Genomic DNA, 16,563 nt, shown 5'->3' on the forward strand with positions numbered 1-16,563 from the left:
AAAAAGCCTTCTATTTCATTGAATAGTCTTTGTAAAGCTCCTAGAAGATGAAAGCAATATGAGTGTTTGACAAAAAGTGAAGTCATTATAGAGGAAAAAGGCTAGTATTTTTGCTTCAGCGTTAGCGTCATCATGTACTCTCTGTGGGGTCTTCCTTAAGACATTAATCTTTTTATCTATAAAATGATTACGATCTGAATTGTAATGATGACATATGACGATATATGGGCAAATGGATGGTCATGTGTAGAACGTCATGTGTACATCACTTCAACCAATCTGAGTCCGAAGGTTGAAAGAGTCAAACTTGGGGAAAGAAAAGGGTGCCAAAGATTCATGGATTTGGTCCCTTTGGGAAGGGCAGATTGAACCAGTAATCCAGTAAAGGACATATTGAACCAGAAATAAAAATAGAAGACATGTATATTGGTTTTGGCCAACAAATACAACCTACTGAAGGTGAGAACAGATGAGAAAGGTGGATCAGGAAAGAGAGAAAATAGCCGAGTTTCCTGAGAGACAACATACGCCTAGGTTGGACATTCTGGTTGAGGTCTCGGAAAGTGGTCACGGTGGCACCACATGATGAATGTAATTATGTCACTGAATTGCACATGTAAAAAATGTTGAAGTGCCAAATGTCTTGTTATAGAAATATTTACCACAGTTTAAAAAAAAAAAAAAAAGGTCTCATGAAGCTTGAGTCAGGCCGGGCCATCTGATGTAGTATTTCTGACCACAGCGGGCCCAGGAAGAACCATTGTTTGTGATGTTGAACTTTCAGGTTCTTCATTTGCCCATGAAACCTGGATCCCAAAGTCCCTCCACTGAGAGAAAACTGCCTTGCCTCAGCTTCTTGGTTCTTGTTTATATCAATTCTGCCCCCTTCCTACCCGAAGCTCCTGGAAGTGTCAGGATTGGAGAATGAGGCCAGTTCCAGAGAGAAGCCTGGCAGCCGGAAGGGCTACCCCCCTCCTACGCCACCTCCCGCAATTACCAGTGATTCTGCAAGCTGAACGGGGCACTGTATGTGTCATTTACAATGGTTGTACAACAGCTGTATAATCGATGTTGCTGAAGATGGGAGTGTTGCTCAGAGTGTAGCATAAACACCCACAGTGAGCTGCAAATGTAAGAAGGGCCCTGTCTGCATAGTAAGTGGTATTATTAGTGAAATGAATGGGAAAGCCACATATGGATGACTGGGTGGGGCTGCAAAAGGGTGCAGCGTGAGAGAGGGATGGTGGCTTTTATCTTCTCTTATCCAGGCTTTTTCTTTCAAATAACCTGCCAGAGGCAGTGGAGGAAAAGGGATGAGGGAATACAGCGTGGAAAGAGCAAAGCTATTTATCTACTATTCTAAATCATGCCCCTTCCTCTGTTTCAGTGGCCACTGTTATTAATTGCAATAAGATATATCACACATCCCCTCCTTGGGGGAAAAAAATCTATCTGTTACAAAGGGGTGGAAGGATAGATTCAGGTGAAGGGGGTGAGAGTGGGGGGGAGACAGAGGAAAGAGAAACACTTCAGGTTAATTGGAGCTGAGAATATAAAATACTCGTCTTAAAGTGTGTGCTTCAGTTATGAGAAGGAAAGTGTCGAGATCATAATGTTTTCTGTGCGGGATTCAACACAGCATGGGTGTTTTAAAACAAGCGGTAATCATTTCTCATGGAGAAATTATAAGCAGCGGCTCCGGGCTCAGGACAAGCACATGGGAGCCCCCGTTCTTCTCATTTCTCCCGGGAGACACAACGAGACGCACGGTAGTTAAGGACTGAGGTCCGTGAACCAAATGGCTAGTGACGGAGAGAATTATATCGTTTAATTTGCTCGGTGCTTCATTCGTTCCGAAAGAAACGACACAGAATTCTCCGAGAATTCTGAAAAGTAGAAGGGAAGAAATTTCGATGTGGAAAATCAATCCAGAGAGGTCGCAGAGCAGATCGTTCAACTTTGTAATCAGAAAATAACAGAACATTGTTACAATGATCTCTGGCAAAGCTGGCTGTGTTATTTCTTCTTAGAATTGAGAAGTTCTGAGGCTGAGGCAAAAATAGCCTCTGTCCGGGTTTGCAGTGCTTTGCTTTGCTTGCTCTCTTCCTGGGTGCATCCTTGTGGTCTCTGAATCGCCGCTAGGGCTCTGCTTAAAGATTCATTTTTATTAGAAATAATTTCTCTAAAGTCATAAACAATGCACTGCATAACACCAAGTTAAAAATTCTTAGATTAGAAATAAATGCAGGGAAATTAGTTACAATTATTCCCATAGTTCTTCAAAATGGTAGCACAGTAGAAAAAAGAGGGACCCCTCTCATCCCGCTTTTGAAGACCACCTTTATTTACTTCATTCCCAAGTATTAAGAGATTGCATGATCCATTTGCATAGGATAACTAACATATACCACATTATTTGCACGTCTGCAAGTACACGTGAGTAACCGTAATTACACGTGACACCAATTACTCTATTACTTTGTATTAAATTATAATGGAAAATTCCACTAGAGAATTGAAGCCTAATTGCATCTTAATTTGCATAATTTTGCATATTAATTACATCTCCGATGAATAATAAATTTCAGCAGATTTTTAATTTATGCATAGACACAAAAACAAGTGGAGAAATAATTTAGAAAAAAAAATACCAGCAACTATTACTTAGGGCATTCAACTAATTTTGCTTAGTTTAGCAAAACAAAACTTGGTTTGTTTAATATAGCATCTTTAGGCTGATTGCTGTTTATTGCACAATATGTCAGTCTTGAAACATAGGTGCAGACACGGCTTTTCTTAATAAAAAAAATTTGTTCAATTATAGCATTTTAAGTTTGGGGATTTTATATTTTGATAAAGCTGTCTCGGGGATAACATTGTTTAGTTGGAAATGTCTTTAACTGTGATACATTTTTATTCAGGCTAAATTTCTGTTGCAGTTATTTTAAATGCTAGGATCACACAATATAGAATGTGAAAAATATCTTGGCCAAGGAGATCACTATTAAAAGTACGGTAAATGCGTCTTTATTTTAATAGACTCACCCAAGATACTGTTTTCGTGATTTAGCATGAACGATTCGGAGTGATAAGTTCCATACATTTTTGTTTTGTGGGATGAAATGATTTAGAGAAACGGCTTTAAAAAATTACGATTATCTTCTGTTTTCTTTGTTTTTCATTGCTTGCATGATGAACGGAAACACTTGACTGCTAGAAACCTTGGTTGTAAATTTAATCATCCTTGCTTGAGATTTATCAAATAACAGAAGGTATGTTTCTCTGAGTTAATTAATGCATTTTAGCTACCTACCTGTATCTAGGATGACAATCATAAGAAAGCACCAACTTAGTGTTCCTCAAATGACAATCTGCAACTCGAATTTTACTTCACCCACCTCTTGCTTAAACCCAAGTCTTATTGCTTTTTACGTGCTGCTACTCTTAAAGGAGCGAAGAAAAAAAAAAAAGCCCCAGCTCTGCCTCCACTAATACTATGATCATTTGCCAAATTATACAAAAGGAGAGGATGACAACGTCCTAATAAATCAGGAAATTGTCAAGATTAATAATCTCAGCCGTCATCTGTTTTCCTATAAAAGCCCTACTGGCATCAAATATTTCCCAGTTGGTTTTGCAACTCTGTCCGTGCAGAAACTGGACCTGTGTCAGCCCAGTGCCGTGCGACCTCCAAGAGGCCATTCTATATGTCTTTTAGCACATTAGTCTGCGTTTCACAATTGTGCCAGTTCGAAGAGCTGTAAGCAAGAATTATTTACAACATATGTTCCCCTTCTCCAGTTACAGATCGCTGTTGTTATTTGCTATGTAATAGGCAACAATTCCAGCTACGGATTTGGATATGTCTTTGTTTTCTTATATTTCGGTACTTTCCGTTTGGATCAGAAAAGTTTGCATCATTCTTAGGCAAACTACGAACAGTGGAAAAATAAAGACCTGTCGGTGCTTTCTTTATTATACGAATTTCTGTCAGGCGCATGACTTTGGTCTTGGTTTCTGTTATCGCTAGATACGTACAGCCCTAGGTACACATTTGATTATATGAATGTTTAAAAACTCAAACAGTTCCACTATCAAAAATATAACTGCATCGATGATCGCATCTGTCCTTTTACTTTTTTGTTCAACCCTTTTGACCAGGTTCTTACATTAAAAGGAGCTCTGAGCTGGATGAATCCCTCAAAAGACCCAGTCCTTTCAACATTTAAACAATGGTTCCCTCTTGTGGTCATTCCTTGGTACTGCAGATGAAGAAAAACCCAAAACCCGTTGCCGTGGAGTCGATTCCGTTCAACTTACAGTGACCCTATAGGGCACAGTCAAACTGCCCCATAGAGTTTCCAAGGAGCACCTGGTGGATTTGAACTGCCGACCTTTTGGTTAGCAGCCATAGCACTTAACCACTACGCCACCAGGGTTTCCATGGTTTAAGAAAGGGATAAGTAAAAATCTCTTTCGACGTTAAAAGAGATTACTACGTGACATACTGTATTAATCTACTTGGAGGTTATATTTGGAGGCCTCCCCAGGTTTCCCAGGCCTTTACTTATTTTCAGTCAGGTACAAGTTTTGGAATTCTTTTTTTTTTTTCTTTTGGTGAAAAAACAGCCAAGCAGCTTGAAGCTTATTACTGGCAATGTTAGAAAAAAAAAACACCTTTGGGACAGTGTCTACGTTTGAGGACAATTTAAAAATGTTAGCGTGTATGTTGGAAAAAGAGAAGTTTATGCTTTCATTGTAGGCTTCAGAAATGGATGCCAGCCTTCACTACTCACAATGTTCATTTTATCCTAGAGGGTGTAAGACTGCAGAATTAAATCTCGACTATGTTTGTTCTTTCAGGCATTTTATCCTCAAAGTTCATCTGGGAGGGAGGAAAAAGCCTCCAGTTAACCAGTTGCTCAAAAATGGTCTTTCCCAACACCTATGATGTATGCTTTCAAGGATTTATCTTGAGCCCGATTTCCCCAGGGGCCACGGTCTTACACTCTCCAAATTACTGTGATAAAGAGCATTCTTCTGACACAGCAGCTGTAAACAGCCCACAAAAATGCTTTCTCTTGGTGTTAAGCTACGTTCAGAATGGCAACAGCCAAGAGATGTCCCTTAAGTAGATTTTTTTTCCTTAAGATCATGTTTAATGTAAAAGTAAAGTTAGTAACAGAGACAAGAAGCTGCCCTTGAGGTCATATGACTCTTAAGTATCTAGAAAAGACCTCAGCCATCCAGGCAAGACGGATGTGATGTTTGTTGCTACACTTTGGAATCCCAAGTAATAAATCCCATATTCCAATTCTATTCTAAGGATCTCTTTTTAAAGAAAAAAGCCATTTTCAAGTCACTATGATGTTTGTTTGTTTAGAAGTTTAACATGGGAAATGAGGTTCAGGATGGAAATCAGCATTATTTCTGGGTAACGGGAGGGTAGTGGAAAGAATGCTAGTTGCCAAGTAGGAGAACATGGAGATCATGCCATTACTAACAGCATATTACTTACCTTTTTCATGCAAATAACGCACGCTTCATACGTTTTGCCAACCTCGCGACCCCCTTGCATACTATTTTCCTAGGCACACTATGTGCGTTATATTTGTGCACGTTATTTGCATGCATTATTTATGGAAAATACGGTATTCTTGCCACTATTGTCTTCTGACTGTAAGTAAACTCCTTCCATTCCTCCCTCCACCACCCTGGTCCAGCTACCAAATTACAAAGTCTCTTCACTTCATTGCCCAGGCAACAAAAACACCATAGGCCACCTCCGAGTATTTTATTGGTAAACTTCTATTTTGTTTAGAAGTGCACATCTTTCTATGATTAATAAAAACAAGGAAGTTAACTGTTAACTATCCACTTGCAATGTGAGCCATGTAAAAACTCACATAATGGAGGATGGTGATGTATTTATGAAAGAGGATTATCTTCAGCTTGATATTTAGCAAAAATTCCAAAATTAGGAAGAATTTCTTTCTTCAAAGAGTGAACTTTTTTTTAAACTCTGTTTTCTGCAGTGGTTCTTTGCTACCCCTTTCTGTATCCCTGGGTGTTGGGAGGTACCCCTTTGTCATCTTCACTTGGGTCTGTTGTTGAGCTCAACAGCAAAGATGCCCAAACTATTTCCTAGGATTCTTTTCCTTAGACTTTTCTTTCTGCTCTTTTCTCAATATAATAATATAAAACTATATGAAACAGTAATCATGACAAGATCCCCCCACAAATGCACAAATAGTAGCCTCTGGTAGAAATTTTTTTAAAAAATCATCATTGACTTGTTTTTATAGGACATGCTCCCTCAAACTCAGTGTTTCTCTCTCTCTCCTCCCCCTGGTCCCTTTCTCTCTCTCTCTTTGTCTGTCCTAATCTTTCTCTCTATGAGATTAGCATTGTAATTCTTTAGCATGGAAAAAATAAAAATCCATTTGACTCTTCACCTTCCTTCTCTTAGGAGAACACAGAGTCCCTTGGGCATTAGCAAGAAAAAAATTGAAAAACAAAATAGGTAAAAAGTAGGTGGTTGCTATAACCCAAAGGCACCCATATTTTAGATTTTTTGATCCAGTAAAATGACAAATAAAATCTGTGAGATTTGGGACTGATATATATATTTGCCAAGGATTCCTGGTGGCATAGTGTTAAGCACTCTGCTGCTAACTGAAAGGTCAGCCATTCGAATCCACCAACCGCTCTGAAAAAAGAAAGATGTGACAGGGTGCTTCAGTAAAGATTAGCCTTGGAAACCCTACGGGGCAGTGCTACTCTGTCCTATAGGGTCACTATGAGTTGGAATAGACTCAAGAGCAATGGGTATATATTTGTCAGCTTTTAATTTTGTCAGATAAGGCTTTTAAAAAAGAAAAGGTACTGTAACAGCAAAAGAATAGAGCAATATCAGGAAAAAAGGAAATCTTTTCACACTGGAAATATTTAGCTTTAGAAAACAATCACTGCATTGTCCTTATTTCTCTCCTCGATGCCCTTAGATCAGTTAAAATTCATTCTAGAGCAACTCGAGCCCACAGACCAGCATCTGGGACCCACCAGCTCCCTAATTCTTCCTTCAGGTCCCTATTCGATACCACTTCTTCTGCATCATTGCTTTTGATGTCCCAGGTCAGAATCAAAAATTCTGTTCTCTAAACTCTCATCATGCATTGTTTTATTCACATCTATTTTATTTTGAATTTGACTGGTGTTTAACTTATTTCCACCTCCAGATTGTAAACTTCTTAGGATCAAGGATTCCTATAACTTCTTGTTAGACACCATCGAGTTGGTTCCAACTCCTAGTGACCTATGAACATCAGAAAGAAACACTGCCAGTCCTGCACCATCCTCACAATCGTTGTTATACTTGAGCCCATTGTTGCAGCCACTGTGTCAATCTATCTCATTAAGATTCTTCCTCTTTTGCACTGACCCTCTACTTTACAAAGCATGATGTCCTTCTCCAGGGACTGGTCCCTCCTGAAAGCTCTTCCAAAGCTCATGAGACGAAGTCTTGCCATCCTCCTTTCTAAGGAGCATCCTGGCTGTACTCTTCCAAGACAGACCTATTTATTCTTCTGGCAGTCCATGGTATAGTCAATGTTCTTCGCCAATAACATAATTCAAAGGCATCAATTCTTCTTCAGTCTTCCTTATTCATTGTCCAGCTTTCACATGCATATGAGGTGGCTGAAAACACCGTGGCTTGGGTCAGGCACACCTTAGTCCTCAAAGTGACATCTTGCTTTTTAACACTTTAAAGAGGTCTTTTGCAGCAGATTTGCCCAATGCAATGCATCTTTTGATTTCTTGACTGCTGCTTCCATGGGCATTGATTGTGGATCCAAGTAAAAAGAAATCCTTGACAACTTCAATCTTTTCTCCATTAATCACGATGTTGCTTATTGGTCTAGTTGTGAGGATTTTTCTTTTCTTTATGTTGAGGTGTAATCTATATTGAAGGCTGTAGTCTTTGATCTTTACCAGTAAGTGCTTCAAGTCCTCTTCACTTTCAGCAAGCAAGGTCATGTCATCTATATAAAGCAGGTTGTTAATGAGTCTTCCTCCAATCCTGATACCACGTTTTCCTTCACACAGTCCAGCTTGTCAGATTATTTACTCAGCATATAGATTAAGTATGGTGAAAGGATACAACCCTGAGGCACACCTTTCTTAACTTTAAACCACACAGTATCCCCTTGTTCTATTCATACAACTGCCTCTTGGTCAGGTTCCACATGAGCACAATTAAGTGTTCCTATAACTTACATATTTTAAAAGAATACTCCATAAATGTCAGTTGACTGAGTAAGCCCAAATCTAAAAGAAAATGGTCTGATTTATGCAAGAGCTGCTTTTCCTCCTACAGACCAATGATGCTGCATATGAAAAGGGTTAGGAATGCTAGGAGGTGGAGTTGATCACCTGCACACCATGCTAGCCAGGAGGGCAAGGGCCCAAGAGAAAGGTGTAAATTCCCCAAATTCTTTTCTTTTTGTTTAATCCCCAAAATCACAGACAGATTAAAAATGTATATCAAAAAGTTTCCAGAACCCTGTTCTTATTAAAACCACAATCTTAAGGGTTAGATTTAAAAAAACAACTACAATAAAACAGCTGCCGTCAAGTGGATTTCAAATTTCTACTCATGGCGACCCCACGTGTTGCTATTTCTTATCGTTCTTGCTCTGAGCCAACGGCTTGTATCCTTCAGACTTTCTCTGGTGAATCTGGTTCCTGGTAGGCTAGGGGTAAAGAGTCCCTTTGCTGGCCTGAGCTTGTGGTTCTTTAGAGTCAGAAAGGCTTTGGGATATTACGTGCTTCAACCTTCCAACTGCATGGAAGAAGAAATTGAGCACAGCTTCGAACTGGTTCTTTCTGATTCGAACCCCTGCTGAGAATTAGCATTTCTAACAAATTCCCAGAAAGTTACAATAAGAATCATCTGGAGATCTTGTTAAAATGTAGATTCTGATTCAGTATATCTGGGGTGGAAATGCAAATTCTCAGCAGGGAACTTGTTAGCAATGTAAGTTCTCAGCATGGGTTTGAACGAGAATGAACCAGTTCAAAGCCCTGAAACTGAGACCCAGAAAGACAAAAGGAGCAGGTCTTCTGAATTCTCAGCCAGCACTTTTCCCACTCAAACTATTAGACTGACAGAAGGGAAAACATGTGGCAATTTATGCTTTTAAAAAGAGAGAATTTTGGAAAGTAGTCTAATTATTTTTATATTGCATTAAGAAAGGAAGGAAAGGAGGAAGAGCAAGTCTCCAGAATCAGCAAGGTGAACTCTCAGAAAAACCTTTTTTCCATCAGCTAGTCACAGCCTGGGAAACCAAGACCAGGAATGAGAGGAAAATCCAGGGCTGGTCGGTTCTTGGCAGAAACCATTTTTTTGGGTGAGTAAACCGCCCACTAGCCTTTTTTTCTTCCATCTTCTTGATAAAAATGAGTGTTTAAAAACTGAGCTAAAATTTTCAAAAACACCTTAAAAAGATTCCATTACTTAAAGTGATTTGGATAATTGTGTTCAATGGTAGCCATTATTTAAAAATATAATTAGTTGCTGAACTCAGAGAAGGAGGGAAATTTCTGCAGGTGTTTCTCATTATTTGCTATGCATACAAAATATCTGCATAAATTACCATTATTATTCCAATGTATACTAAGAGACAATAAAGCATTAGCAAGCAAAGAAGAGCGCCGTTGACCCACCCACTGCAAGGGGGCCTGGATGCACAGGAATGCTGCTGGCCTTCAGCTCTATTGCGCACATGTGCATCCACATTCAGGATTGAAAGAAACAATTCTGCACCTGTAACAATATTACATATGGAAAGTAACTCCATCAGAAAGATATTGCAAACAGGGGAGGGAGGGACCAGGAGGAACAACAAAGCAACATGAAAAGGAACACTGTATGCTATAATGGTTTCAGAAGGCTCACACACACTGTAGGTGAAAATCGGGGATATTTCTTTGAGTTTAAAGCCCCGTAGAATATACAATGGATTTTTTTTTTTTTAAGTATGTGGTACATTTCATTTTATTTTATTTTCCTTATACTGCCTTTTAGGAGCACTAGTGGCACAGTGGTTGAAGCACTCTGCTGCTAACCGAGGTGGTTCGAACCCACCAGCCACTCCGGGAGAAAGATGTGGCAGTCTGCTTCTATAAAGATTATAGCCTTGGAAACCCTCTGGGGCAGTTTTACTTTGTCCTATAAGGTCGCTAGAGGGTCACTATGAGTCGAAATCGACTCGACGGCAGTGGGTTTGGTTTGGTTTGGGTACATTCCATATTTTTCTTTTGTGATATTTCTAGGTTTTATTGACAGTGTTCTTGTCAGTGCTGTTCAATAGAACTTTCTGCAATGATGGAAATGTTCTATATCTGCGTGCTCCAGTGTAAACAGCCACCAGTTATGTGTGGCTATTGAACTGCAGAGCTGAATTTAAATTTTAAAAGCCACCTGTGGCTAGTGACTACTGCATTGGACAACACAGGAAAGTTAATTCCACTGAGTTGTCCATATTAATAAAAATAATAACTAGTATCTTTTGAGTGCTTACTGCATACCAGGCACTGGGCTAAGCATTATCTCATTTAATTACCACAACAACTCTATGAATTAACTACTGTTATAGTTGAGGAGACTGAGGTCCATAGAGATTTAAATTATTTCTCTGAAGTCCCCAGACCAGGATATGAAGGAGTCAGGATATAATCAAGCAACCTGACTCCTAATCTCTCCCTATCGGACTCTTTCAAGGTGGCATCAAGAAACATGCTATTGAAGTCACTCTACTTATCCTCAGTGAATCAACTTCTGTAGGTCTTTAACAAGGAGCCCTGGTGGCACAATGGTTAAGTGCTTGACTGCTAACTGAAAAGTTGGTGGCTCGAACCCACCCAGTGGCTCCACAGGAGAAAGACCTAGTGGTCTCTTCCCATTAAGATTACAGCCTAGAAAACCCTGTGAGGCTGTTCTACTCTATCATATGAGGTCTCTGTGAGTCAAAATCGACCCAAATGGCACCTAATAACCACAACAACAGGTCTTTAACATGAGATCACATGGTAAATGAATGATATAGAAATGTGTCTCTGTTGAAGGTCAAGATTATCCAGTGATCGATCAATTCTTCACAGTCAAGAAGATGAGGCACACAGGAGCTCAATCGATAGCCAAAGACACTCAGTATACATGCCACATAGTCAACATCCATAAAGTGGAGAATTTGCATCCTCTCAGGAAGTCTGATACAGCAACTAGGAAGGACAACATGGAACCCCACCCCCCAAAAAAAGAAAACCCACTGCCATTGAGTCAATTCAGACTCACAACAACCCTGGGTAACAGAGAGCAAATGAACGACACTAATTGGGAAACAAAGGTGAGCCACTGACAATTTAATACATAATTCTGCTTTTCATTTACCGTCTTTGCTTTGAATGACCAATCGCCATCCATACTCTGCCAACATACCGCAGCCTCTTATAGCTTGAGAGTTTACAAACCTGTTTGCACTTAAAGACATCTAAGAAAGAAGTGATGCTAACGGGGTGTTCAGGGAATGAAGAAGGCAGACTATTGGTTCAGTTTATCAGTTTTAAATTGCTGATTTCATTAAGTGGATGTTAACAAAAAACCATTTGGAGCCCCATGACCACACCCTTTGGAATATTCTTAGAATCCACCTAAGTGCACTAGGCACTCTACACATCTTAAAATCATTCCCAGTGAACTTCAGAGAGGCTAAGCAACTTGCCCAAAGTCACACACCTAACGAGTTAGAAAGCCAGTATTTGAACTCCTACCTATTGAATCTCAAAAATTGGTGCTCTCTTTACTACACTGAACTGCTCCCGCTGCCATACAATGTCTGTGATCCCAGCTTGAAATTCTGAATATAGTTCAGCCTCATTTTTGATGTTCAATCACAATCAGAGCTTTAAACACACAAACCATTTCAGCAGGCTTGCATAACAATGTATCTCAAAATCCTTGCCAATTCTGTTCCTTCTAACTAAACGAGCCTCCATGCTCTCTGTCCCGACACTCTGCCTTGTGCCATCTCTCACAAAAATGTTCCAAATTACTGTTTTTTTCTCAGTAATTTTACTCCTCACCTGCTCCAACTTCCTCTTAGGAGCAGAACTGATGACCTGCTTTAAGCTGTCACAGCCAGGCCCTGTTGGCGTGCCCTCACACTGTATTAGGGTCACTTGTTTAGATGCCTGTGTTTTCTGCTCCATTGCGCAAAAGTGCACTCCATCCCTTGTTCCTTCCTGGATCTTCAGTAGCTGATGAAGTGCCTGCACATTTAAAGAAAACAAAAAGTTGCCGTCAAGTCGATTCCAACTGAAAGCAACCCTAAAGGACAGAGTAAAGCTGCCCTATAGGGTTTCAAAGGAGTGGCTGGTAATTTCGAACTGCTGACCTTTTGGTTAGCAGCCGTAGCTCTTAACCATTGTGCCACCAGGGCTCCTTAGCAGGTGCTTAAATACTTGTTGAACTGTTGGTGTTAGGTGCCATTGACTTGGTTCCAACTTACAGCGACCCTGTGTACAACAGAATGAAACGCTGCCCAGTCCTGCACCATCCTCACAATCATTATTATGTTTGGGCCCATTGTTGCATCCACCATGTCAGTCCATCTCACTGAGGGTCTTCATCTTTTGCACTGACCCTCTGCTTTACCAAGCATGATGTCCTTCTGCAGGGACTGGTCTCTCCTGATAACATGTCCAAAGTACGTGAGACAAAGCCTTGCTATCCTCACTTCTAAGAGCATTCTGGCTGTACTTCTTCTAAGACAGATTAGTTCCTTCTTCTGGCAGTCCATGGTATATTTAATATTCTTTACCAACACCGTGATTCAAAGGCATCAATTCTTCTTCATCTTCCAGTTGTTGAGCTAGACTGAACTAAATTGAAACAAGCAGCAAGTTCACACAAATCCTAACCAAATACCAATTAAACCAAGATATAGATTCTTTACATGTTGACAAATACCATTGCATGAGCTAGCCATAACAATGATTCCTTATGTTTGTATTTACATATTATTTTAAAATTGTTTCCTTCCGACTCCGTTTCTCCATAAGACTGTGGGCCCTTTGGAGTAAGTATCTTATTTACATTGGTATAGCACGTAGGTTAAGAGCACAGATTCTAGAACCAGGCTTCCTGATACATTTCCCAGGTTCACCCCTTATTAGCTTTACGATCTTGAACAAGTTGCTCAAATTCTCTGCCCCTCTTTCCTCAACTGTAAAATGGGGATAACAAGAGTTACAACATAATAGGGTTGTGGTGACTATTAAATAAGTTAATATATATAAAACAGAGTGTAACATATAGAAAAAGTGATGCAAAAATTAGCAATAATTATCATGACAACATCTCTCACAATGCCTGGCTAGTAGGGGGCGCTCAAGAAGTACTGAGTGAATGAATGAATGCATGAAAGAGTGAATGAGTTCCCATAAATATGCACTTGGATGTTAAGCAACCAACATTTTCAATTTCTAAGAGAAAGAAAATGAATTCTGTGGGTAAAATTGGCACTGGAGTGGAAAGATGAATCAAATCTAGAGAGGGGATAAGATTCTCAACTACTAAAGCCTTTGTTTCCTAGAGGGCTCTTTTTAGTCCATCTCTCTCTGTCTCAACGTTTAAGGCAGGCATTTGTCTTTCAGGTTTCTTTTGACATCACTAGAGCCATCAAATGAAACATGATTTCCCCCATTCATAACCCAGTGAAGTTTAGTTGGACTTGCTACCACTACTCTCACTCCCAATTTTAAAAAGAAAATTTGCATCTTCAGACATCAGCAGTATGAAGCAATTGAAGAAATAAGGACACATTAGGCCTCTAAATAGACTTTTCCTTTATTACCTGTCTGTAACACTATCTAACAGAAAATAAAGCAACAACATCTATCTCTGTCTACTGCCATAACGATTCAGTGGAATCCAAAGAACTCTTCTTGCTATAAGCAAAGAATCTAGGACGTTTCTTTACTTCTAATGAACTCAGTTGGAGAGTTGGATGATATCTAATCCACTCCTCAGATTTCCAAAGAAGAAAATGGATTCTAATGCCCCATCTGCCATCTCTTGTCAATCCTGGAAAATTGACTCATTTCTATGTATTCCGAACACCAGATATATTTCTTGCTTTTCTTAAATAAGCATTGTAGCCATATCGGAGTTCCTGGATGGCAAAAACGGTTAAGCACTTGGCTAGTAACCGAAAGGTTGGCACTTCAAATCCACTCAGAGGTGCCTCGAAAGAAAGGCCTGGAGATCTACCTACAAAAAATCAGCCGTTGACAACCCCGCGGAGTATGATTCTACTCTGAGACACACGGAGTCACTGTGAGTTGGAATCAACTCAATGGCAACCAGTTGGTAGCTAGATGAATGCAAACATTTTACTAGCTGTGACAGAAGAAACAATTCATTGAACAATGAGGCCTGGAAAAATTTAATGTACCTTTGATGCCAAGAGCATGAAAGAGACCATTCATACTATAACATGGATAAGTGATCCTCTTATTCATAGATGTAAAGAGTTGTATTGAAAGGACATTGGATGGATATTTGGGAGTCCCAGATCTGTCCATATTTAACTATGTGACTTTGTGTAAATTATTTAAATTCTCAGGATTTCCATTTCCTTATATATAAATTGAGGGGATTGAATCAGATGTTCAAGTTCTAATGTTTCTTGGTTTTATGAAAGGATTTACAATAGAACTTTACGATACTAATTACCTACAGGTCACTTTAGCATTTTCAAATTCAACAGCATTTCACACTGATCCAGTATAGAATTAAGCAGGCCACATGCTAACCTCCTAAATATACCCTTTAGACATTTATAATCTTTTTTTACCTTTTGGGGTTATTTCCTATAGCAAGAGGTCTAATTTAAAAATGATTTGAGTTATAGGCCTTTATATAGCATTCATTTCTACACACTTGAAATAGGAAATGTTAGCTATTTAATCAGTCAGGTTCATAATTTAGTTTGTAAACTCAGAGACCATATCCGGGTTTTACATAATATTGATTACATGATCAGGGCTCATTAAAGGATAATAATTTAAAAATCACTCCTAAGTGTTAGCTTTTTCTAGCTGATTTCTTTTCCACGTGAATGCTTCATATTTTAATGTATCACCCTTTTCTCCTTTTTTTTTTTTTTTGCTCTAGAAAACCAGTGAGAATTAATCTAGAATGATGACAAAATTAATGGAAATTTAAATGAAAGTGTAATCTTATTGGAATTTCATTTTTGATGACATAATAATAGGCTTATATAGCACCTTTCATCTATGGACCTCTAAGCACTTTACAAACATTAGTTAATTCGCACAACAATCCTGTGAGGTTGGCAATTATAATCAGCCCCATTATGTAAATCAGGGAAGTGCCATACAGGGAGGTTAAGTTCCTCAGGCAACAGGAAAACCAGTAGCAGAGCCAGCATCAGACCACAAGTTTCATATGCTTAGAACTGCTCGTGTAAGAGGCCGTTGGAAAGCCTACCTTTTTTTCTTGGTTGACACAAAAGACCTCTTTTCAAAACAAAAGACCTCTTCTCAAAGGAACCAAATCCATTGCCACAAGTCAATTCCAACCCCTGGCGATCCCACGTGTTATAGAATAGAACTGCTCTGTAGGGTTTTCTTGGCCATAATTTTTATGGAAGCAGATCACCAAACCTTTCTCCAGGAGAGTCACGGGGTGGGTTCGAACTGCCAACCTCTTGGTTAGTAACTGAAGGCAAAGTTTGCACCACTCAGGGCCTCCTTTCAAAGGAAACAAAGTCCCAAAGAAATGGCTGATTTTGTCACCTTTTCACTGTTCCACATTGAGTCTGGAGGACCCAGAAGGGTGGACAGAACAGAGGGGACCTCGCCTTGAAATATGAAGAGAACCAGTACTTGGTCTTGACTCCCTCTCCCCACCCAGTCCAAGATTCCAGCCAGAAGGCTATGTGATGTGTCTTGTTTATTTTTTTCTCACCAGCAACATTGGACGGAAAGATTATCAATCCAATGCTAATGTAAATATTGTTTCTAACAGCAAAAATTCTTTATGGAGTGCTTATTAGGTGATGGGCATTATATTAGGTGTTTTACATATGTTACCTCATTTAATTCTTACAATAACCTATTGGTAAGTGCAATAGTTAACCACTGACGGATAACAAAGTATCCAAAACGCAGTGACTTAAAATAACATTTATTCCTCCTTATGTATCTGTGGATCAGCTTTGGGTTGGTGATGTCAGCAGACTGGGCTTTACTGTGCAGGCTGGGTCCAGCTCTGCTGCATGTACCTCTCCTCCCTCTTAGGCAGCAGGGTAACTGGGACATGTTTTTCTCATGGCAAGCATATTTGAAACTCTTATTGCATCGTGTCTACTAAGATCTCATTGGTCTATTCAAGTCACATGGCCCAGCCCAAAGCCAAAATGTGGTGCTGTACACTGTGTCCAGGATGAGGCCAAACAAGTTCCATGGCCAAACCCA

The sequence above is a fragment of the Trichechus manatus genome, unplaced genomic scaffold (assembly GCF_000243295.1).
Source record: "Trichechus manatus latirostris isolate Lorelei unplaced genomic scaffold, TriManLat1.0 scaffold00136, whole genome shotgun sequence".
Classification (NCBI taxonomy): domain Eukaryota; kingdom Metazoa; phylum Chordata; class Mammalia; order Sirenia; family Trichechidae; genus Trichechus; species Trichechus manatus.